This window comes from Balearica regulorum, chromosome 5 (assembly GCF_011004875.1).
Source record: "Balearica regulorum gibbericeps isolate bBalReg1 chromosome 5, bBalReg1.pri, whole genome shotgun sequence".
In the NCBI taxonomy this organism is placed as follows: Eukaryota; Metazoa; Chordata; class Aves; order Gruiformes; family Gruidae; genus Balearica; species Balearica regulorum.
In genome coordinates, this window is record NC_046188.1 from 55,571,305 (window position 1) to 55,596,009 (window position 24,705).

The 24,705-nt window shown below is 40.6% G+C and overlaps 2 long non-coding RNA genes across 4 annotated transcripts in view; one reads left to right on the plus strand and one right to left on the minus strand.

Annotated features, from left to right (window-relative positions):
* The window catches only part of LOC142602093 (uncharacterized), a 58,199-nt gene extending 39,488 nt beyond the window's left edge, over positions 1 to 18,711 (minus strand). For 2 of the 3 annotated variants that reach the window (XR_012835772.1, XR_012835771.1), the window contains exons 1-3: positions 18,504 to 18,711; positions 12,114 to 12,181; positions 10,810 to 10,887 (exon numbers count right to left, since the gene is read on the minus strand). This is a non-coding gene — a long non-coding RNA (uncharacterized LOC142602093). The remainder of the gene's footprint in view (positions 1 to 10,809; positions 10,888 to 12,113; positions 12,182 to 18,503) is intronic. The other variant, XR_012835773.1, reaches the window with a different exon arrangement.
* LOC142602092 (uncharacterized) overlaps positions 1 to 24,705 on the plus strand; it is a 116,725-nt gene that overhangs the window by 58,177 nt on the left and 33,843 nt on the right. The gene's annotated exons all lie outside the window — the stretch shown is intronic.

The window sequence follows — 24,705 nt, forward strand, 5'->3', positions numbered from 1 at the left end:
ACCAGGGGCTGACATACTTTGCTCTTGCTTCCAGTGTAAGAAAGCAAGTAGCTGGGAAACCTGAAGTGTAAAAGTTTGACAGGCAGGCTGCTGTCGGGACAGACTGAGAATATCTGTACAATGTGAGAGCATGTGTTTAGTAATAAACAAGTTTAAAAAAAAAAAAACCCACAACACCAAACATACCCTACTGTGGTTACATTGCAAGATTTTATAGAACTTGGGTTATGGAACAGTATCTTCCTTGTACAGTAAATGCCCATAGAAGGGAACATAACAATGACAAGGTGTGACCACATGGGGCAGAAGAGGGGCTGTGTGTGGGTACATATGGCCTGTGCTCCGAAAACTGGTGGTGGGTGGGATGGCATCAGCACTGTATGTTGGCTACATGCATGTGGAGTGTTATGTATGTAACTATGTGCATATGTAGTGTCATGTGTACAGCATGTGGTGTTTCATGTGCACCATGCAGGTGGGGGGGTCTGATGCATATGTAGCATCACAGGTGTGTTATTGTGTACACAGCACATGCAGCATCTGTCATGCATGTTTAAGGTCTGCTATATGCAGTATCATACATGTAGAGTATAATGTATATGGTATCATGTGGCAAACATCTGGTATTGCACAGATGTGGTATGTTCTTATATGCATTGGATGTCTAGCATCAAGGATGTTGTGTAGCATGCATATGGTGTTTCATGTGTGCAGCAATGTAGAGCATGTGTGCAATGTCTGAGTGTCTTGTGGTGCGTATGTGTGTATGTTGTGCAGCACACAGATGGATAGGGAGCAGACTGATCACACCCCCTCCCTCCTGCCCAGCATGGGTGTTATCAGGGCCAGCTTGCAGCTGAGTATTAAGTGCCCTGTTGGGGTGCCAGATGGTCTTTCTCAAGGCTTGGAAGGGTTTTTGTGTGTCCTGCTCCCTCTCATCACCCAGCCTGGCTTCTGTGTGAGCTGAAGCCCTGCCAAGGGAGGTGGTGGTGGGGTAACACTCCCTTCTCTGCTATAGCAAGACCCACCTTATCAGCCACAGTCCCAGAGATGAAGGCACAGGTAATGTGGACTGCTCCCATGCAGCACCTCCATTGCAGCAGGAAAGATGATGAGGGTGCAGGAACAGGTGGGTCCAAGGGTGGTAGGAAGGTGTAGGTCCTGGGACCAATGCTTCTGGTTTTTGTCTTCATGGCAACACATCTGCAAAAAATCTAAATCTAAAGCAAGGTTAATGGGTAGAGACATTCCTCATTGTTGCAGCCTGTCTCAGGGTAGTGGCTAGCTCACAGAGGGAGATGTCTTGAAAGCATCTACACCAGTCAGAAACCAAAAACTCAATGGGTGCTTTTAACTATTTAACAGTGTTCTTATGTGGTAACAGTTGATCCAAACACTAAGAAACACTACTGGGAGACATTAAGTGCTGGTTTTCAGCCCACTTACCTTAGCATCCCAACTCTGACTTATACCACATCAACTGGATATTGTTTTTGCTATTTTTAACTTAACTGAAATAAAACCATATGTATTACACACACACAAACACATCTTATGTTGAATGTTAGAAGTATTTGGTTTTGATTTACAAAGCACCTCTTTTACATGGTTAGTAGTAACATATATTTAAAATACACAATAATAATAAATAAATGGAGGGACAAGGGATACTAGTCATACCTCACTTACTTAAACAGCAAGACAAACCAGATGGTAACAATAGCCTGCCATCCTTCAATGCCTTCATCCTTATGTGCATGTACATAAATGCTATATATTCACCCACAGAGCCACCCATAGGTATATGTATTTTTATTTACATTTCTATACATATATAGGTAAACAGATATGCTTGACAAAAAAAGACAGGACACTTTGAATAGCCAAGTAACCATCCAGTTCAGCAATGGGCTGCAATCCTGTGCACCTCAGTCCCAGCTAGTAAGCTAGAAATGCAACTTTTTTCTGTTTTAGGCTGTTTAGGCATAACAAATGGCATGACTGCTCAAGCTAAGGCCCAGCAGCAGCAGGTAATCTGCCACTGAAGGCTATCTGGAGACCCAGTTCCATCTCACCAGCTGAAACTGTGGCCAGTGACATTTTAAAGCCCTCATGACAAAGTTTTTAAAAACAGGGAACAAAATGAGGCTGAGGGGGGAGAAACAGCAGGAGTGAGGAAAGCTGCATTTCCAGAGATACAACGGTTCCTGGTGGCAGATAACTCCTTGCTCTGGGGCAAGGAATGGAGGTACCATGATCTGCCCCCTCTGGGGACACAGGAGATGGCTCAGTGCCACTCAGCTGAAGCCTGGGTCACTTCTTCCCTGTGGCTTGTCCCATTCCAACATCTTCCTTTGCCTGACCCAGTCCCAGGCACTCAGCTCCTGGTTCAGACACAAGCGTTAGGTCAGCTGCTGTACATTTATATTCAGCACCTACTGAAACTGCTACAGCCCTTTTTTTATATATTAAAAAACACCCATATTTTTGGTATATCTAGACATATCAATATATAAAAGATATAAAAGATCTGTTGTATACACACACATTTTTTTTCCTGACCTGTACAAAAGACATCTGGCATAACCAAATGACCAGCCACTATTGCCCAAGCAATCCTGTTACAAGTGCAGCAACATGTCACCAAAACCAAGGCAACTAAAAAAAAGACCAGATGCAAATAGCATGGAATATGGTCCTGTGCACTGCATGCACACCACAGCTATGCTTGTTAGCCTGCTTCTTCAAAGTGAAAGCACAAGGTTGGTTACTTCACAACATAAGGTTTTTCATGAGAGGAAAGCATTCAAAATTTACAAGACAAAGCTGTAGCTGTAACAGGAGCTTGTACTGTACATGCTTCTTACAGCACCTTGTTACTAGGCTCATGCTATAGAAACCTCACTGTTATCTGCAGAAGACTGTCTCGCTGGGCATTTTCTGCACCAAGCTTTGCATTCCTCCCCTTTTCCCCAACCATCTTTCCCCAACAAAGGCTCTTTTTTCAGGAGAATTAAGGCACAAATCATCATATCTGTTCCAAGGGCAGAGTGTGTCGGTCCTATTTACTCTGTGAGGAACACTGGCATTCATGGGACACCAACAGCTGGATCTGAGCATTTCCTTTAATTGAACAGGTTTGCAGTCTCTCTGCACTGAAGCAATTCTCCACATCACACAAGCCTGCATACCAGAATAAAATGAAAATTTAAGAGTGCTGGCTAACAAGACCAAGAAGCTCATTGTTTCAACAAGAGGCCAATTGTCTGGGTACTGGAGTGCCCCATTCCTCCACCATTAAACCCACACGAGGGACAGCAGCCTAATCCACAGCTTGCCGTCAGGTGGTATAGAAATTAATCTTCCACTTACCCAGGCTATTAGTTGTGGTATTCATAAATGTTTACAACCCAATGAGGCAAGTGACTGAAATTTTCTCCTTGTCATGGAGGGTTGTGGCAACATGGCAATAGGAAATATCAGCCTCCAGGAGCGTCCCCTGTGGTGAGGAAAGTGTGGATGAAGTGCACCACAGGGAGACTGGGGGAGCAGCCCCCAGGACCTTCCACAGTTGCACAGCCCCAGGCTGTCTGACTACACAGCAAATATGCTGGAGGTCAGGGGCTGGACTGGAAAAGCCCAGGCTCACCAAGGACCTGAGCATAGTCCACCATAACATGCAGGACTGAACAAGTTTGTTGTTTATGAGGAAAGGAACTAAATACTGATTTTTCTTACTTTTTAACACCACCAAAATTTCCATTTCTAGTCTGACCTGACAAGACTCCTAGAAGTGCTGGACACACAACATGGGGGCCTTCACTAGGTCTCCCAAAAGCTCAGGGACATGCTTCAGATCACCCAGACATTTAACACATCTTTCTAATGGGGTATTAGCAGAGCCAAGGAGGAAAAGAAATCCAGTCCTTTATTAGACTGCTGCTCCATTAAAGTCCAAGAAGCAAAGGGAAAATACTCAGCAGCAAGCAGGTGATCAAAACAGGGACAAGACAAGCTAGCCCATGGAAACATTTGGAAGGGTAAAGCCTCACAAGTGTTTAGCACAATCATTTCCAGTTTTTATCTGCTCCCATTTCACTGCAGACCTAATTCTTCACAATGCACTGCCAAAGCTTTTCACAACAAGATAGATATAGTTTGATGCAGATTACATTTGCAAGTATTACAACTGTTTCCCCATTCTTCCCTAGTGTTTTCCCAGCAGCTTACAATCCTACCTAGCTATGGCTTTCCTTACTGCCCTCTCAATGACTTTCCTAGCCCCAAGAGCTGGCTCCTGTGCCACAGGAAGATGGCAGCCTCTTAATTTGCCTGCATGGTGACTGACCTATTTGCTGTGCAAAGGGAAAATCAAACGGCCAGGGCCAAGTGCAAGTCAGTCCCCTCACCACGTGTTTGCACATGACTAACTTGGTGCCCAGGTATGTCTCCAGGGCATCCCAGGTCATTCTCCATCCCAGAGAAACACTCTGCAAAATGCAACAGCTTTTCCCAAATGGTAACACCACAGTTCCCCCTTCACTCCATATATTCCTCCTCTCCGTGTCCTCATGTGGCAGCAAATTAACAATTTATGCACCATCTTCTTCCTTGTCTGCTATCAAATTTCCAGCTACACCAAGTTCTTATTTTTCCAGGGTTTAATTAGGCTAAAGGTCCAAATTCTGCAAGATAACAGAAGAACTGAACAAATCTGAAGGGCTTTAAGGCAGATTTTTATGGATCCCATGAATAGCAGCAGAGCTAATGCAGAGCTTGGGCTTAGAAGAATTTGAATCCACATTATTTTTGTTCCTCCTTTGGCTTGCTTTATAAAACATACAGCCAATAATTCCACAGCCTCTGTCAAATTCCTTGCTATAAATAACAATTTACCATTGAAAAGAAATGTAAAGGGTCAGGGCTGTGCACAGAGATTCAGGTATCACTCACAAAAGGAACTTCCAAGCGAGTTGGACACAGGCTGAAAAGTAAATATCCCAAAATAGGAAACCATGGAAAGAACTGAACAAATAAGGTGTTCAATTCTTTCTAGTCTAGTCCCACATCTTTACTTAATTCAGTGTTAATCTCACCTGCAAACACTGTCCCAGGATGAGAACCACACCCCCAAACCCAGCCTCCAGCTGAAAGGCAGGGCTAAGAGCAGAAGCAAGTCTGCAGTCCTACCACGAACCTCTATCTATATCCTTAGTTGTCACTAGGTCTAGCCTTTGGTAACTCATTCTTTAATCAAAACTAGCAAACCAGTTATGGGGACCAGCTGGGGTCCTGGTAGTAGGAGCTGCAAGGCTGGCTCTATTTGGCAAGATGGTGTATCCTTGACCAACACTAGACTTGATAAAGCATTCTGCTTTTCCTCATCCAACTCTGACTAAAGTACAAGGATCCAAGAACTGAACCAACAGCCTCAGCTTTCCTGAGCTGGAGTCTTCTCATCTCAGCACTAACCTCTGCCTTAAATACTACAGAAGTGTTTAATTCAATTTAAGAAAACTAAAACTTAACCCTGCTCCAAAGAGGAACAGGTTCCTCTAAGTGCCAGCTCTCATCATACCTGTGCAGGACTGTGTTCCCACAATAGACATGTGTTTGAATCCCATGTTGGCAGCCGTAAAACTAGCTCCAATTCTACTCAAACAAAGCCACAATAAGCAGACCTAATCACAATCATCACAGGTATTTCTGGCAAATGCTGAACAGAAATGTGTGTGTGTGCTAAAGCTGGCCTTTTATCTTGTAGCTGCAGACATTAAGAGATCCACTAGTTATGTAGGCTCAGCTGCCTCTTTTTCTGAAACAACCCTACTTTCCTATCTTTGTTACTAATCTTAAAATCAACAGTAGCCTACCAGACAAGAGGAGAAGCCTGTGCATGGGACAGCTAATTAAACTGCCCTTAAACGACCTGGCTAAAACTGGCATAAGGCAGCAGACTTTACAACCAGCTTTCATCTGAATCACCTAGAAAAAAGTCCTGTCCCAGTGAAGAAAGATAGCCAATTGTCCACGACCTACTTTGAAAGAGTAAGACGGCCTTTAGCAATTCCAACACGAGCTCTCAATTTTGTAAGGATTAGCTTTGTTGTCTTTCTCCTATCTAGATCAAACAAGCTCTCCAATTCTAAACTTAATTTTATCCCCACACAACAACCACCAGAGTGCTGCTCTTCCAATTCCTCCAGGTTGAAGATGTGGGAAATGGTACTTAGCTGTACAGTCTCATCTCCCTGTGATTAACATGAATAATTGAGGCTTCTCTTTCTCAAATCAGACTTAAGCAAAGCTTGAACTCTAGACTTAATCTTAGCAAAAGCAATACCAAGCATCAATGATTATTGCCTCATAAGGTGAAGAAGGTGTTACATTAAAACAATACCAGCGTTCACTCTAGAATAATACCAAATATACAAGTACATTTACTTTTTGGCCCAAGGAGAGGTCTTATCCTAAATCCCAATTCTCACTCTTACCAGATGGAAATGCAGGAAAAAGCAACACACACCCCCTTATAGCTAGACACGTCAAACCCTCTCTTTAAGACTAATTTGAATTGTTAGTATTCACTCTAATTGTAGGTAAAGATATCACAATGTATCCCAGACTGTTGCTCAAAGTCTTAGTTTACACTGAGATTAGCACAGACTCCCAGTTTGGAACAGCAGTCATCTTAAGCAGGTACCCATTCCTGCAGAGGAATCACCTCCTAATCACAGTCTCTAATTTTTTCCATCACTATGTTAATAAACACTGACTACCTAAGGTAGGATGACAGCTGCTTTGAAGTAACAGTCCCTAATACTGTTACCATTTGAGAGAGTACCAATATTTCTCTTAGACAGCCTACTGAAGGCTGTGACTGTAACATCACTACAAGCTGTGTCCTCCTCGAAAAGTTGGTTACTCAGTATGAGCAAACTATTTCATTTGCTACTGAACTTTACTTAAAAGTATCTTTGTGTTTGACAAGCACTGAGAAGTTAAATAAGTTGTATCTCTAGATATCAGAAATGTATGATTACTACCTAAGTTTTACAGCTGGTTCCATTGTCTGGTAAAAGAAAGTCACCTCTGCTACTTCATTTCTCTTCAAACACTTAGGCCCTGCATTTCCGACCAGTGATTTGCTAGTGTTTATACACAAAACCTCCTTTCTAAAAGCACTTTAAAATATTGGTACATCTCCATGACAGTCCTAGATTAGCCACGTGCTACTCTGCACAGATGGAAATTAGGGTAGAAGTGTGTGCAATAGTTCACAGGAGTGACAATCTTTATAAAAAAAATTAGCCACCCATGGGTTTGTGCAGTCATTGCTATTAAATACAACTGGGTAGAGGACCATTTACTTTATACATGCAGCATTTATCACACTGTTGTTAAAACACAGCCCCATGACTGTTGCAGGTTCCACAACCTCAGAAATAGTTCAAGCCAAATTCTGCCCTTTTAGAAATCCCCCTCCACAAGTGTGAAACTTTTGTGGCCATCTGTTTTGCACAAAGCCAGCATCATTTGCTGGGTGTGCTGCCTCAGCACCCTGGAAATCCCAGTCTGGCAAGTGTCTTCCCTCTTGCACTCTGCTATCATCCATTGAGGGCCAGTATGGTTTGGGTTTTTTTTGGTTGTTTGTTTTGCTGTCTTACACAGTTCTCACTTTCACACTGGCACTTCTGGCCATATCTCCTAAAACACGGTTTCAGTCTTTGAAATGTGAACCCCTGCCCACACACACTTGGTTCACATGTGATGAGTTCAGCAAGAGCTCTTGACAGAGGACTACCCCACCACCACCCCAGCCAGAGCCCCTCCTTCTCTCTAAACCTATTTTGAAAATGCAACAGCACCTTTCCTCTAGCAAAGGCCAAACAGAAAAACATCTCAAACTGGCACTGTTACTTTGTTGTTCAAAGGGAATAAGGAACACTAGATGGTCCACAACCCAACAGCTATCCAAAGACACAAGCTCATCTACCACTGATCCATTCATGGACTCTGCAACACATCATACGGGCAGCCAGGACATTAGGGCACCATGAGGTAAAGGCTGGGAGCACTGAGGAGCAGGTCCATCTAACTGCCCACAGCTCAGCTCCTGATCCATAACATGGGGCTTTTTCTTCCCTTGGGATGGGTATTCACGTTACGCTTACAGGCTGCAAGATGCTCAGCAGCTTTGAGGATCAGGGGGACATACAATGTAAACATCTGCAGCTCTCCCATTACAGTCAGGGAAAAGAATTGGCCAGTTGAGGGCAGGATTCACTGTGTCTACTGCAGATACCTATTTCAGAAAGAAATGCATTGTTATTTCTGTCCACTGACCATCACAGAGGAGCAGCTCCAATGTGGGTATCTCGCTCTTCCCCAACTGGGAAGTGGTACTTCAGTAGAACCTTTTACCACTACAATAAGCTAAATATCTATAACAATAACCAAAAGTTGACTATTGCCAAGTACTAAGGCATTTGTGGAAGTAGACACATGAAATACCATTGCTCATTCTTTGTATGAGAAAGTGGAAGCTCTTTATTGACAGTATGTAGTACTTCATTTCTAGATTTGTCATGTTCAGTGGGGATTGCTGGGGTAAAGCACAAGTACAAGTCCTGGTTTTCTCATAACGTATGTAAGTTCGGGTATACTAGAGAAGAAATAAAATTTGGCAGAGCCTGTTCAGTCCTGTAGAAGAAGGGGGTCAGGAAGCACATCATAACTGACCCATCTTTGACATTTTGCCCAACAACATAGGCAATGCAATTTAATGGGAATGTTACAAAGTCAATACTAAATGGAAGTGTTTTGTCTTAAAGTACAGAAGAGCTACAAAAGCCCCTCTGGAGAATCCATCTGCTCATAGCTGCTTTGGGCTGTTTAAGGTACACTTTTTTTTTTTTAAAAGAATAACATTCATTTGCAGGACACTAAAAATTATGAGAGAAATAAACAAAAATGAAATATAATTATTATTTTTTTTAAAAGACTAGAGATATCTTCTTCCAATCATTCTCCATTGCAGAATATTCTTTATGTCCTTCATCAGTCTTGTACTTGGTTACAGATGGAAAATATTAGCTCTGGTTTACAAAACATGGCCCTGTTTCCTGTAACACAGCACAGGTTGGACAAATCTGTCATTTGAGTAGTGTGTCTATTCTGTGGCCAATTCTGTAATCTACAAGCAATGTGATCCTAAACAAGGAATCTCATGTTAGCAGCCAAGATTGGAAAATCCCTGTTTAGTGCAATTGCTGCCAAAACCAGCTCACTTGCTAAGGACAAACTAATTTTCAATCTGCAGTTTGGGAGCTGCTGCTTTTCCTATTCAGCTTTTTTTTAATAAATAAAATATACCTCACTTTAAGACGACACAAATACACACTTGATTTTAAAAAGTGCAAAACGGATTTAGAAAAAAGTTTAAATATATGAAAATATTACACTGTTCATAAAAGATTAATCTATTTTTGAACACAATTTGAACAAATACAAGTCTTCAATTTTGCAGAACAGCATTTCAGAACAAACAGCAACAAGATTGTTGTGTACAAATAAGAGGAAAAGAGCAAGGGAGGAAGAAAGCATGTTATACAATACAAATAGGACAGATTGAGATACAGCTTTAAATGAAAGCTTGACCTCAGTTTTCATGATGGATCAGTAACCAAATAATGACAATGAGGATATGAGATGATCACAACTAAGATGGAAGCAAAATTCAAGAAATTTAATATATCCACATTGACAAACACAGAAGTGAAAGGCAGGCAGAAGCAACTACATTAAGTAGTTCTGATAAGATTTTCAGGTCACAGATGCTTCCAGCTGATCAAAAAGAACATAATCCAAGAATATAGTGCCAATATTTAAAAATAGAGCTCAGAGAAATTACTCCAAAGAATTAAATTTAAGTATTTAATGCTTTGGAAGAAATCTTAAAGGAGAGAGAAGCTTGCTGAGACAAAGGGGAAAGCGAGCTTATAACATAGACCAACTTACCAAGTATTGTGTGTACCCAATTAAGTGACTTTTTTCTTTACGAAAACTTTTATCGCAAAAAGCTGATGTTAGAAATCTCTTATGTTTGGATATTTATAAACCATTTGACACGGTGACACAGGAAAACTCAAAAGCAGATTAAAGATTACCATAGAAACTATAAATTGCATGAGAAGTTGAGCCAAGACAAAATGGAAATGAGTGTTTTTGAGAAGTGAAGTGTCAGGTTGGAGAAAAGTTACTAGCAGAAATTGTCAGTAACAGCTACAGGACAGATGTTTTAGTATTTTCATTCACTATCTTGAGACAAAAATACAAAATCTTTCAATTAGGTTGAAAAGCCAGCAGAAAGAAATTTGGGCTGCTGTATATATGGAACTGGCTAAAATTAAAAATACAAGCGAAGGTGACCTTTCCGTAAAGTGCAATGTTAAATGCACGAGACTAATTGCAAGGGTTTATTTTTACAATTTGATAGCTCATTAAAAGCTGCAAAGGATTAAGAAGCAGTTGTGTGCTTGAGTTGGTCATGCAATAACCATAAGTATCGATGTGATGCACTTATGAAAACAGTGAATGCAATCTTACACTGTATCACAAGAGGAGTCCTTGGCAGACGCGGGAAAGTATTCATGCTGCTACGTGAGTGTCAACAGGATCTCCTTTGGTGTACTTGGTATGGTTCAGCTCAGTATTTCAGAAAGAGGAATTTCATTTGGAATATGTGCAGGGAAGGGTCACAAAAAACCATCTTGAGCCAGACCTGGCGTCCTTTGGTTTCACATGTACCTTTTCCAGGGTTTGAATTCTTCTGTCTTTGCCCTTCTAAATGGTCCTTCTGTAGCTTCCCACGTGAAGGGTTTCGTTCTGTTTTAAGAAAGTTGGGATGCGAGTTTTGTTGGTTTGTTTTTTTAAAGTTAAATATTACTAATGTTAGTTTTTTCTTGCCTTTTCACTCGTTGCAGAAATTTGAATTTGTACACATTATTGCATCTCACACTTCGCCAGCCTACTGAGCTGAGGGGGTTGATTGCTCATCTTACAAGGTGGGTGACCAAACAGGAGGAGGAGATTGCACTGTCACAGTATTCAATGTCTGGAGCAGTTTCTCATTGAGAGATGTGTTAGCAAGGCTCAAGGTTCTAAGGGTGCATTTTGCCACTCGCCTTCAAATGATGGGTCACCTTGATCCTGCCCTATTAATAATGCAACACGCAGAAAAAGATTCTGTTGCTATTCCCCAAGCTGCCTCAACTCATGGCATTTTTCTCTTATTCAGCACACAATTACACTGAAAAAACCCTGCTTCTAACAAAAACACACTGCAAATGTTGGACTCTGCTGTGCAATCACCCAGCACCTCTCTGCATCTATGTCATGGCACAGCCTTAGTCCAGACCAGCTCCTACTGGAAAACACCAGTCCTGAAACCAGTGTGTGGGAGATGGGTATGGGAGCCTTGGGGAAATTTCCCTGGCCGCCTAAATAGCTTCTCTCATCCCATGGATCTTCTCTAACAGAGTGCAGGAGCTAATAATATCCCTCTGCTTCTGTTATATAGCATTTCCTCCTCTTTATTTTAACTTTTACTGGTTGCATTACCAGCTGTTCCTTTGCCTCTGCCCCATAACTGAGTGTCAAAAGCAGCCATAAATCAGCTCATGGTATTCATCAAATGATAAAATCAGTGCTTTCTCACCTTCTGAAGGCCTAGAATTTTAAATGTAACTTCTAAATATATTTAAAGACTTGATTGTGTTAGTTAACATTAAAAAGATTTTTAAGAGACAACATAAATCCAGCTTTCCTTGGAGTAGGCTTGTACTGAGATTTCCAAGAGTCGCAGCCACCAATCAGCGTAAGAGGGACAAACCCACAGATCCTGACCAGGGATGTGCTGGGGACCACCGCCCAGCCATGACAAGCAAAACCTTTCCCCAGTGCTGCTGCCCTCCCGAAGACACAGTTGTTGGGGAGCTGGAGCTAAACAGCAGGATAGACACAGGTGTACTGGGACCAAAACAGTCAAACACTCCCCCTATCACAATTCCCCACTATTTTACCTTTTAGAGACAAAAACCAGCACAGCTCACAGATACAGGAAGCAGCCTCCTGTATCCAGTGCATCCATGTCTGACCATGGACACTGGAGCAAAGAAGCCTCAATATGAGACAAGCATCAGGGAAACAAGGAATTTCCAAACAACTCTTTTGGAATCTGTCATATCCTTTTTCTTTCAAAGGCTATTTCTAATAAAGCACATAAAGTATCAATATTAGGAAGCAATAAACACCTAAGTGCAACAATTGCACATTAAAACTGAACAAAGTATATGATTATAAATATATGATATACAATTTATCCTTATCAAATTGACAAATTGCTGTTCACTTTTTATATTAAAATGCTTTATCTAGATAGTTTCCTGAAATATTCTCAGCAACAGTGATTAGATTTCAAACATTAGATAGAAATAACGAATGATTGACCAAGGGGGGAGAAAAAAATAGAGCTAAACTTTTTTTTTTAAATTCAGCAACTAATTTTGAACTGAAATTTAAGCTGCTTGCGTTCATCTAGGAAATACTAACAGGAGTAACTATTTGCTCTCTGCTAGCACTCCGTCTTTAGTTTCACATGAATGATAATCCAGGCTGCTTTTGCCTTAGGAGCCGGGGGTTATGTTTCCCACTGACCTTCTACAGAGGCTTCCAAAAATAGGGAACAAGGAAAGGTATGGCACCAAGCGCCCATGGAGCACAGGCGGCTCTTCCTGCTTTGCACCAGGGATGCAAAGGATTTCAGCTTTCATTTCCTTAAATGCTTTGTCACCCTTTCTCTCCAAAGCTGACCATGAAAACACAAACTAACGAAACTCAAATGCCTTCACCCCTCCCCCTTTCTGTCAAACAACTCATCTCCTTTTCTAAAAAAATAATTTTAATATACTTCCACACTCAGGAATAACATTTGGAGCTGTCAACTAAGAAATCCTTTTTAGATGTTCACCTTCTCAGCTTTTATATAATTTTTTAAAGTGTAACAACTAAAATATAATTACATTAATGGCAAATGCAAGTGTAAAAATTAAGTAACTGATACACTGCAGTCTCTTTCTCTGCCCTTTGATGAAAAAGGGAGTGAACACCTACACAGCAGAGACAGGAAAAAATGAACTAATATTTAATATAAAATCTTGCATGGTATTCCCTCTTCTACAGTTCCTTTCAGCTACAAGATAAGTATGAATACAGACAAGTTGCTCATTTTTAAGATGACTTTTAATCCCATACTACTTGTTTTCGGTTCTCAACCAAAAGACTAAACAGCACTGTACCTTTTTTTGTTTTGTTTTTAAAAACAAACAAAACTACACAACTCCCTGTTACCATTATTGAAAAGCAAAAGCCTTTCATAAGGAATACTACAAGAAATTCAGCTTTACAAGTGACACTTGCTCACAAAGTTATTCCATATTTAATTTCAGGAATGAAAAGATGTGTCAAAGTCTTGGACAGTACATTTTCCATTTATCACACATTCTTCTGTACCACATTTGTTTTCACTCCTGCAATATGCTTTTTGCTAAGACCAAACAGACTTCTTTTCAAGAGGAAATATTAATTGTTTTAATTGTTTGGAATTTCATACCCCATGCAGGTGTGAAAAGCTCCAGTGACTATTCCGCCAAGTGGTATACATTTCAGTGGTAGAACACCACTAATTATCTAGCCATAAGTTACACTTTTCCCTTGTTCTATAAAAACCCCAAACCCCAATCTAGCAGGGGTTTTATGTAGCACTGCCATTTCTGACATTTTATACGGCAAGTTTCATATTTTTATTTTCACAAAGAAAACTTCACAAGCAATTTTATTCATATACCCACTTCTTCAAGCCATTTTCAGATTATAGACCCATTCCACCCAACAAGTAATGTTTTTAAATAACCATTAATAGCATGAAAGTAAGATTCAGGACACTAAGAACTATTTAGAAGTCACAGTTCAGCTACAGCACAGCGGTCTGTCAAAACCTCAGTGAATGCATAAGTTACTCAAAACTCTTTCTTAGAGCCTCATTAAACTGCACTTATATCTCACCCTACAGACTTGCATAATAAAGCTATGAACAATGCTGAGATCATCTCCGTCGCAGGTTGGCTTGGCACAAGTAGGTGGGCTACCTGAAAGAAACCTTGTCTGGAGATAGGCAGGCACATTCCCATCCCAAACAGGGGGGACATTTTTACCCTGCTGCCCATCATAAAACTCCTAGAGTTGAATTTACATTACAGTGCTGAATTTCCTTGCAGGGGCACGCACTGATCTACAGCTGATGAACTAATCACATTTACTCCTCTGGGTAAGGAAAAACAGTGTCCAGAATACTGAAGGTCTAAATGCCACCCAAAGATACAGGATTTGAGATGGGAAGGTGGGAACTTTATTGAGAGCCCCCCAGAAGCCACAAACCCAACAAGAACAGAAAATTACTATGCATTGACAAGCCAAAGAGAAGAGAGTTGACAAAAAAACCCACCCAAAAACCAACCCTCCTCTGGGGGTCCCTTGAGCAGTGTCTTCTTTCCTACTTTGCAAACGCAAAGGGTTTTCTTTGCTGATACCATGATGGTACTAGATGGCATCGGGTATTTATTTTCCTATTGCTATACCAGTCTCTTGGGTGCTCGTAAGCAAAAAGAATTAGATGAGCACGATCTACAACACTTTTTATTCCTCCCTCCCCTGCCCCCCCCCCCCCCCATTGTGAACACAGAATATTGGAAAGATCTATGAGATCAAGCTGATTTTATATATAATATGATGTATAACATAGCCAGTCTCCATCCTTCTCACTTACTCAAAAAATGTTGGAACCTCTATTTTAGAGAAGAGCTGAAATGAAACAATTTTCAATTTTCTTCCTCAAATACCCAAACATTTTGGGTAACTAGTCACATTGTTGATAAGTTTTATACCATTTTCCTTTAAAATTCCCCTAAAACTATTGCTACTTTTGAAGGTACTTGGAATAAAAGTTTTCCTATCATTTATGGAAATTTTTTCTCAGCTACTGCTACCAAATTTGTGTGTGCTATCATTGTACAAGTTCCCTCACAAAAAATGTATCTACTAATTATCAGCTGCCTCCAAACTGTACTACAAGATGTTGGTTAGACACAAGGCAATGTCTGGGTATGCAACAGAAGCTGCCACTAGGAAAAAATTACAAGCATTTGCTAATTCATTTACCAGCACATGCATAGATTCATATTACAGATAAATTTGCATTTAAATCACTACATCCATTTCAAGATAACATGAATATAATTTCTTACCTAGCTTTTATCATGATCTTGCAGAAAACTTCACTGCTGTTCTGAGGAAAAGATATTAAAAGCTAAAGGTTAAAAATATTTTCAAAATATTTTGGCAAAGCTATTTTTTGCATTTGCCTGAGACTTCTTGGAAATTGGGGTTGTACCAATTTCAATCTGTTACCCAGATGTGGAAAATACTGGAACCAAGAAGCTGCGTATAAATACCAGCGTGTACAAAAATATTTTAAGGTGATAAAAAAGCATCATTTCAAAGTTAAAACTAACAGCAAATTTAATTAATTACTTCTCTTTCTAAAATAAACCTAAAAATACAATATCAGGGCATGCAAGAATGCAGCTTCAAAAGAAGCTTAATTCAAGCAGAGGATTAGACTCCCAGGGGATTTCTGCATGAAAAGTCACTGACAGCATGCGTGTACATTATGTCCACGAGTCAGGAAGTACTTGACCTTGACATCATGAAGACAACACAGCTTCATTCAAAAATATTCTAAGTGGCAGCATCTCACAAAGAATGTAGTCTATATATGTGGACAATGTAAAAAAATTACTAATTTTGTCATATTTTTATATAAGCAATCATCTGTAACTTTCTAAAAACAAAGCACCCAGACCACCCCATTTTGTAACAGGCTACGGGGGGACCTCCTGTCACACTCTGCACAGGTCCTGTGACAGTGTTTGATGAGAGGATGCTCTTAAAGAGCAAACAAGTTGCTGTCAATTTGTTCACGTTTCTGGCACTACCTAACAGGACTCAATGAACATCTTCTCTAAAGAAAAGTTGCATGTTTTTAATTCTGTAGAGTTAACAGAAGTGCAGCTCCTATCTACACGCTAGGAATGATTCCACCAACACATCACCTTTTCAATCCCCCGAGATCAGTGCAATCCCCCGAGATCAGTGCAATAAGCTGAGTTTCCACCACCATCTTATGCTTTCACAGAATTTCCCCAGCTTATGCCTTCCCATCAGTGTTACAAAACCAGTTGCCAGTAGTGACATTATTTCTAAAAAAATATCACTCCTTTTTGCATAAGTAGGTGCAGCACAGAAGAAAAACCTGCAACAGTCTGGGTCCAGACCAGGCCTAAAATTCTCATCAGTTTTTCTTCCCGGTCTCCTCAAACTCTTCACCCAACAACCACACTGGGCCAAACCCTGCCCTGCACCACCAGCTACATATCCAGCAGATTCATCCGGGGCAGGGGGACCTTGCAAGCTGCAAACCATCACAAGCTGTCAACAGCCTCAGCAAATCTCAGACATCTGTGGCTTATCAAGACAGCAGCATTTTCCCTACATTAATCTCCACTAGGCCTTGCCCAGCTTTCATTTCAAAAGACTTGGCATGGTATCTTCAAAAAAAAAAAAATTAAAAAAAATTGCTCAATTTCTTCAGATGCAGCTGGTAGGGAGGACCGCCTTTGAAATCTGAGCACATCGCAGAGATGTCGACATGCTCATTGCAGGCAGCTTGCAGCACAGGGGACAGCACTAATGACTGCAAAAAGCTTTTAGATGCTGCCCTTGGGTGAGCCCTCCCCTTCCTTTGCGGGAGTTTGGGGAGTGCTTTCAGTAGCTGTTGTGTTGGGGGCTCATCTGGATACAGTGCACTCATCTTGAACACGGTCCTCCAGCCATTGGTTCTCCCAGCAGCTCTCAAAAAACAGCTGGAAGGGTTGCAGCACCCTTACGCTGGTCATCGGTGATAGAGGTGCACACGTTCTCCAACACTAGTATTGGGGATGGTGGCCCAAGTAAGGCAACAGCCTTCACCGCTGTGATGAAAAGCCCAGGAAACTGCTCCATCACACTGCATGTGTCCACCTTAGCACGCCCCCCTCACCCAGCTGTTCATCCCCCTTCCCACGACACAGTCCCCATCCCTCTGGCTGTGCTCTGATGCTCAGGGACATCCCAGCCACTGCAAACAGGCTCCACAGGGCACATCTCCTCTTTGCTGCCCTGGAGATACTCCTGTTACCGTTACATGTCAGCTCAAGTTACACCACATTTTAAAAGGCAATTAAACTCCACCATACCACTCTTACTAGACACTGAAATTCATCTTTGGTCAACAGAGATTAATTACTAGAGGTTAAACTCCTGTTAGGACCAGACAGCACTAACCTGACCACCTGCCTTGTAAAGACCACAGACTTTTCTCAGAGCTTCACAAACAATTTGTGTTAGATCCAAAACATCTCTTTACAGACAGCAACTAGGTCTTACTTTTTTCTTATATTTTTAAAAATAACCTGAAGGATCTCTTACGACCTTTTCATAAAAATCTTATGGCATAAGCAGTAGTTAACATTCACGTTTAGTTAATATTTGCACAGCCAAGAAATATTAACACAGCCTTATACACACAAAAGTATAGCTGCCAGCATCTCAGTTTACCTGGCACCTTTCAATCCCCTACAGTGTGCAGGTGGGGCAGGTAGATTGCTGTCTTTATGGGTCTAAAAGCACAGGAGGAAGGATGGCTGTGCTCCATACACAGGCAAGAAAAAAGGACTAATGGTGTTTATAGTTACAGCCTGTCCTCAGCTCCAGCTGTCTCAAAGCAGAGTGACATGAAACATGTACCTTGGTTGTATTTCACAAGAGGATATCCATATGCTTGCATATCATATTAAAAATGTCAAAATATCTTTCTATCCGGAGCACACATACCAGGAAAGGGTCAGAACAGCATTTTCAACATTGAGCCGTGGTGCCTACCACCAGGCCAACTCCTCGCTGCCATGAGCGTCTCAAACTGAGTTATCAACTCAGATATCCTTCCCTCTACAGAAAAGCAATGAATTCAAAGAGCAGAAAGCTTAACATAGTGTGTGTATATGTGTGTGTGTATATATATAAAAAGATATACACACACAAAAAAAGAGTACCACTTCATCTGAATCAAAATACATTTAAAAATGTAACCCAAACTTTACATCAATCTTAACACACATCATCTCTGGTCAAAAGAATGTTAAAAAATTAATTTCTAATTGCTCCAGAAATTCAACTAAGTACATCACTAGTTTGTTCAAGAAAACAACTGGTAGCTCACGTATGCCTTTATAGCAGACTACATGCATTCAAGGAAAGATTTATTCTATTAGGGGTTTAAAGTTACTTACATTGAAGCAGCTTGGAAAGAGCTTTCAGTATCACTGAATGTCCAATGGCTCCATTAAATGAATGGGACACCAAGACGCTCGGGTCTTCACACAGACAGGAAGAATTGTGACTAAAAATGGACTAACTTAAGACATCTTTTTATATGAAACTTTTCAGCTGATTCATCCTAGTCCTGAAGTAGCTGAACATTTATAGCTCACTTACTGCCTTGAGGCAGGGTTGTAGTGAGGAGAGGCTGGAGTCCCATCAACTTTGACATAGGAATTTGTTACATTCAGACACCAGGAATTTAATAAAATCAGGGTTTTAATTAAGAGGACTGCCAGAAACAACCAACTGATATCTCAGGGGAACTCTGGTCTAGGCTTAACTCAGCAGCAGTCAGGAAAATATAACTGCACCAATCATCTAACGATTACTCATAAAACAAATCTTCCCACCAGTCACATTTCTTTAAAAATTAGACTTCAAATGTAACTAATGTGATGAGGATTCAAAGAGACAACTTCAGCCTTCTAAGCTAAGTTTACAGAGTATCCCATCTCCGCTGGGTAGCATTTCCAAAGTGTCCAGGGAATCACGCACTCTTCTCCAAATTCCATAATATAAAACCAAGTGTTCAAGTCTGATAATTCTTACATTTCATCTTCATTCATAGGGGAAAAAAAAGTATTTCTAAATTAAAGACTTCCTTCCCTCAGCTAAATAGGTAGTTCCTCACTGATAAGAACAGACTGTCTGTTGGGATTTAAGAGGCAAATTTGAAAGAATGACACCAAAATCAGTACAGTTACACTAATGCAAACACTAAGCTTAACCATAACTAACTCTTCACTCTAAACATTTGCCTTTCTCTGAGCTACTGTAAGTCTTTATGGAGATATGGAGACCCATATCTCCATATCCAGACTACCAGCTGGTACAAACTAACATAACACCACTGAGGTCAGCTTTACAATACCAGGACCAAACCCATGAACCATCGTTTCTTGCTGGCTTTATCTCTAAAGTAGTTGTGAACATCAAAGAACATATAGTTTCACATTTAATGTGAAATGCAACACTATAGGAAGACACTTGACTGCTCTTAATTGACATTTTTCTTTTATACATTTCATCCATGCTACCTCATCTTCACCTATTTCTTTATCTCAAGTATTGTTATTGCTAGTCTTTTGGTCTACTAGAGACTAGACTGCCATTTTTTCCCATGTCCATAAATGTCCAACCATAGTGATCCATCAGCTGTTTGCCAAGAAATAGAAGTGGCTCCAGTTCATATTTTAAATAGTCTTACCCATGCAAAAAAGGACCTTACTTGGCTTGTTCTTGTTGCAGTAAGATTTTTGTGTATATATATTCCAAATATAAAGTACATATTTGGATGACATGTTATTCAGAATTTCTTTCATCACATCCTCATGTAACTTGAGGATTTCAAACTGAAATGGTAGTAACTGTTCAGGGTTTAAAAGCCTTCCTGCTTACTAGTAGCTTCTGTCTCTCAATGCTCAGGCCACTGAGCACTGGCACAGCTATGACCTTGTTAGCTTTCCTTGGCACCGGGTTTGCCTGCCACAACTAAACCACAGAAAAAACAAACATGTAAATTTACATCTCATCTGCTCTCAAACTTGAGTTTAGGACATGTTTTAGTAGCTCTGCTTCTTGTTCATAGTAACTTTTCCATATAAATCAGTAGGGTTGTTAAGCTGTTAGGCTCATGCTGCCTCCAGGTTTCGAGTTGACCAGTAAGTTTCAGGCTTAATACAAGTCTTGCTTTTGTAGCACTAACTTACAGTGCTCCTTGTTATTCAATAATTCTCTTCAACCCTAATGTACCCTCAGTGGTCAGGAGTGTTTTACTGACATCATTGCTATAATGTCAGTGATATCACCAAACAACCACTCCCATACAAAACCAATAGTTTCACATTTTCTTTACTTGTTCCAGGCCCCTTAAAGCCTCACTGCTATTCTTATCAGTCTCAAGTCTATAATTCTTCTGTCTGCTTTTACTTTTTGTGTCTCCTATGTGTCCCACCTATTTTTATGAAAGCTTTTCATTAATTAAAACAGTAAAGAAGAACAGTTTGTTAGTTGTTTCCCCCCCAAAAAAAGTTCTTTCTCCCCACATTATATCACAAAAGACTGCGTGTGCCCAACGCCACCAAAACCAGTATGGGTCAACTTCAAAGCAGGCTCCTATTGACATACTAATTCCCTATCACCTTAGAGATTTCACATGCCCGTTTCTTCAATAATTAGGCTCTGCTAGCAAAGAGGCAGAATTATTATTTTAATATTAGCCTTCCTTTTATCTTTGAAAAAGAGCATTTGTTTTGGCACTATCAAGACAAACCTTAATAAACTGACTGGCAAACAGTATGTTTAGCAATGAAAATGATACCCGGACAGGGATTATAATGTAAGCAATAAGAGGGAATAGAGAGATTTAGGAAAGGATGTGATTTATAATTACTTTAAGGAGGATAAGCTTCTACATCTGCAATTGCTTGATTCTATAATATTTTAATTGATTATCAGAGCTAACAGGTTTATTTTTTCATGTGAATAAAAGCTGGTTTACTTTAACTTTCATTTGCACTTATTTTACAGCCTATATTAGCATGGATATTTTTTCATAAGTTTTGGCTCCATCACGTTGTACTCATTCCATAGGCTTAGAAACCTAAATTAGCTTGGCCTGGGGGAGGGAGCAGGGAAAGCCTGTGGTTACACCTGTTACTCCACACAGTAGTGGAGAAGGTTTTGGGGATTTTTAGATCAAAATCAGTATCACTCTGCACTGATTCATCCTCCTTTTCTTTACACTCTGCTGACAGACCCCCCAGCAACTACCACTCTCCCTTTCATGCCAGTTTTCAGCCATGTTGACAAATTCACTGAGAAAACCAACACAAAACCAAATCAAAAGCACATTCTCCTTGCAATTCAGGAAGGCACCTGAAGCCATCCAATGTACATTTTTTGCACCCCACCGAAGGCAACAGGTCCTAAGCTGGTAACACTCTCTCTACGCTTTTTTGCTGAAACAAGGTAGGGTTGGTTGTTATTTATTTCCTCTATGTATTAATACTTGTCTCACCAATTCAAAATTCAAGGAAGACTTTAGGTGCTGGTATAAATAGACAGAAATGCACAGTGCTTCTTGGATCGGGCTGCTCTCATACAAGCTCATATTTGAAATATCTTCATGAAAATATTTGAAATATTTGAAAATATTTTCATGAAAATATTTTCATGAAAATTCTATTATTTATAGAATATATTGTTTATAATTATTTACAAACAGGGTGTAGGAGTGAGGAGGGGAGCACACCCTGAGCTGTACCTACTCCCCTTAGCGACTTGCATGGGGTGGCCAGAAGTGCCTATGTCAAAGCTGTACATTTACAGTATAAACATATGTACCAGAGAGAGACATCTGCACCTGCTTTTTATTCAGCACAGATCAGGCCCCCAACAACATCTAAGGCAGGCAACTAACACATGCCACCTGAATTGCACCCAAAAAAGTGCAATTTTCTCTCCACAGACTACAAACTAGCTTAGATACAGTTTGTAGGCATCTAGCATTAGGCAAGATGAATGCCATGCTATATCCTTTAGGTCAATTGAAAAACTTAGGAATTCACAATTTTTAAATTAAATAATCCAAATTAAGGTCAGAATAAAGGACTTTTTTCCTGGCTGCACATTTCCCTGAGCTCTGTTTTTGCACCACCACAGGACGAAGCAATGATGAGGAGCAGCTACTAGATATGGCCAGAGGGCTGCTCAGATCCAACCTCTGCCTGGCAGATCAGCAATATGAGTATTAGGCACCTGTTTCTGAGGCTTACAAGAAAATTTTTTAGTTTCTGTACACTCCTCCAACCTATTTCAGCATTTGGGGATAGAGGCAATACATCAGTACAGTTACAGCTATACTCGAAGGTCTATTTCCAACCTAAATGATTCTATGATTCTACAAAGTTTTGGGGTTCCTGAAGGTACTGGTCAGGACATGATAAAACAAGTCCTGGGGCAACCCCTGGGAAAGGGGCAGAAACAGGCAAAAGCTCAATGACATTAAGTAAAAACACTAGAAGAAGCCATTTACATATTTTCTGCCAACCAGCTAAAAAAAAAAAATCTGTCAGCAATGGCTTTTAAAGTCTAAGCAACAATGACATTTAAGAGCTCTTATGTCCTTTTTTAAAAAAAAGGAAATTTTTCATAGCACTGCATTTGCACAAAAATCAGGTCATACTAAGGTATTCCTGTGCATTGCCTAGTTGGCTTTTCCAACCAAGATCTTTATAAATTTTTTTTATTCTCTTAAGAGTTTTCAGAAACTTTTCAGTGTAGTTTCTCAACAGAAAGCCCTAGAAGCCAGGAGCTTTAAGAAAATCTACTTCACTTTAATCAAGTAGCTATGTGAGAGTGGGCTCATTTTGGAAAAAAAAATAATTGAGGTCTACATGTAGATGCTAAACTTTTTCTAAGCAGTGAGCAATGCAGATATCCTAACTGAATAAATAAAATACAGGTTCAGGTCAGGAGGGTTCTAATTTCCATAGTGAAAGCAAGAAAGGCTGCCATATCTAAGCTTATAGATTCTTTCAGTGACATTTCACAGAATCAGAATATCTTGAGTTGGAAGGGACCCATGAGGATCATTGAGTCCAACTCCCAGCTCCACACAGGACCAGCAAATCAGAGCATATGACCGAGAGCATTATCCAGACACTCCCTGAACTCGGTCAAGCACAGTGCTGTGACCACTTCCCTGGGGAGCCTGTTCCAGTACCTGACCACCCTCTCAGTGAAGAGCCTTTTCCTGATATCCAACCTAAACCTCCCGCATCGAAGCTTCATTCCACGGGTTCTATCACCGGTCACCAGAGGGAAGAGATCAGCGCCTGCCCCTTCACTCCCCCTCGTGAGGAAGTTGTAGGCTGCGATGAGGTCTCCCCTCAGTCTCCTCTTCTCTAGGCTGAACAAACCAAGGGACTTCAGCCTCTCTTCATATGTCTTCCCCTCTAGACCCTTCACCATCTTTGTTGCCCTCCTTTGGACACACTCCAATAGTTTTATGTCCTTTTTGTACTGTGGTGCCCAAAACTACACGCAGTACTCGAGGTGAGGCTGCACCAGTGCAGTGTAGAGTGGGACAACACTTCCCCAGACCAGCTAGCAATGCCGTGCTTGATGCACCCCAGGATATGGTTGGCCTTCCTGACAGCCTGGGCACACTGTTGACTCATGTTCAACTTGCTGTCGACCAAGACTCCCCAAGTCCCTTTCAGCATGGCCGGTCTCCAGTGTCTCATCGCCCAGTCTGTATGTATAGCCAGGGTTGCCCCCTTCCCAGGTGCAGAATCCAGCACTGAACATATAGACCAGCCTATACCATCTGTCAACATTTAACAGAATAATTAAATATACTCTAAAAATTTAAGATTAAATGACTGCTTACTTTTCTCTCCTTACAAATCTTACAACTCTCATTGTGCAATTTAAAAGGAAAGCAAGTAAATCTTTACTTTTAAAGTCTGCAGCTGAATGCTATCTGCATACATGCAAAGTAGTTGCTTTTATTAGAACTGTTAGGGAAGGAAAAAAGATCAGGCCACTGTAGTGGGTTTCAAGGGACTAAACATCAAATTAAAAGTCTGTCCCTATGAACATTAGTAGGGATTTTGCACGTTTCACATGCATGAGGCGCTTGTAGAGCGTCTTGCATCTGGCCCAAGGAAGACCTGTATTTTTAGCATACTGCCATGCCAGTTTTACCTTTCAACACTTGATGGAGCAGTTTCCCTGGATTTCTGTTTTGCCTGGGTCCCACTTCAGTCTACTTTCATGCACCAGGAAACAATCCAGCGGAATTAACACTGTCAAAAATCTGGTTCTCTCATGGAAACTTTATAGGACACCCCCCCCCCCCCAAAAATTCACAAAGACAACTACAGAAATGGACCGGACTAATTGATTACATCTCAGCAATAGGAGGCATCACATTTCTTATGAAATAAGGTCTCCATTTTATTAAAGACACACAGTTACAAGTTAACATAGAAATAAGGATACAGAATGTTGTTCCGAAGGCTTAGAAAAAATCCTCTGTAATCAATATACTGGCAAATTACAGCTTTAGCAGCAGCAGTTTTGTATCTGGCTTACTTCCTAATC